This window comes from Populus alba, chromosome 4 (genome assembly GCF_005239225.2).
Source record: "Populus alba chromosome 4, ASM523922v2, whole genome shotgun sequence".
NCBI classification, from domain to species: Eukaryota; Viridiplantae; Streptophyta; class Magnoliopsida; order Malpighiales; family Salicaceae; genus Populus; species Populus alba.
The window spans coordinates 21,587,043-21,588,220 of NC_133287.1; the positions used below are offsets into that span (position 1 = coordinate 21,587,043).

Here is a 1,178-nt window from a genome sequence, read left to right on the forward strand (position 1 = left end):
CTCTTTATTAGAAAATAATATAAATTATATTTTAAGACCTCACCTAACAGTTCTGTTAAGTGAGGTCCTGATATATGATTTATATTATTCTCTAACACCCCCTCAAGTGAAAGTTCTCTGGACTTGAAACTTGCACAAAACCAGATTACCTTATGCTTAATTTTTATAACATAAATGAGGATAGTAAGATTCGAACTTGTAACTATTGGGTCATCAAGACTCTGATACCATGTCAAAGAACCATCTCAACCCAATAACTTAAATTATTAGGTGAGGTTCTAGAATATAATTTATATTATTCTCTAACACCTTCTTCAAGAAATTGGTTTAAAACTTCCCGCTGAATCTTGTTCTCAAACATTGCCGCTTGCAGATTTTTCAATCCCGACTTGAATGACGCTGTAGTCTTTGTCTATCCATATGAGCAGCAGAAGGTTAAGTCCTCTTCGTTTATGGAGGCTATAATTGTTGATAGGAGTGTAAGGAAGTTCAAAAAGTACGTCAGAAACAATAATTTTTTTCTTTGTGTATCCCCGAAATCAATTGCAATCTTCCTGCAGAAAGAAGCAATTTAGTTGCCCGATGCTGAAGCTTCGGTGTAATCTTTCCATCAAAAGACCAGCTCAAGTCTTATTTCGCCAAATCATCAAGAAAGCTGGATTACAAGCCTGAACTCTCGGTGGTCGAATCCCACATCGACAAGACAAAAGGTAGAGAAACAAATGGTGCGATATAAAAATGAAACCGTGTTCGTTGGATTTCCCATCTTTGCGCTTGGGGCAATGACGCAACTAGTGAGGTTCTAACCGAGGCGCGTCAATTGCTGGTTGAAAACTATTTCCAAACCCCCTCTTGGGCCTGGGCTTGGCCCAGTGCCTTCGAGAATTTCTGGAAGGGCTCCCTCAGGGGTAAAGCCCTACAATTAGTAGTTGAAGTCTTAAATCATATTTTCTCTGTGATATGCCGGAGCTCCTCATTCAATTTATATTAATAGTAAAGAAAAATCCAAGTGGATTTTGGAGGCAGGTAAGGCGACAACAGCCACCCATTTCACAGGGAGCAGAAGCGGCCGTGGAGGAAGGTAAGGCGACAAGCCCTCGAAAGATGATGCCATGTGGACACCAACTATAATAATTGTTGCGTATTTTAAGAAATAAGGTATTCGATTATTAAGGAAA

General features: G+C 39.3%; 1 non-coding gene across 1 annotated transcript; it reads left to right on the forward strand.

Annotated features, from left to right (window-relative positions):
• The first annotated feature begins 764 nt into the window (after nucleotides 1-764).
• On the forward strand, nucleotides 765-916 carry LOC118038992 (U4 spliceosomal RNA). Its single transcript, XR_004685865.1, has one exon. It is a non-coding gene; the product is annotated as a U4 spliceosomal RNA (small nuclear RNA).
• Nucleotides 917-1,178: the final 262 nt, after the last annotated feature.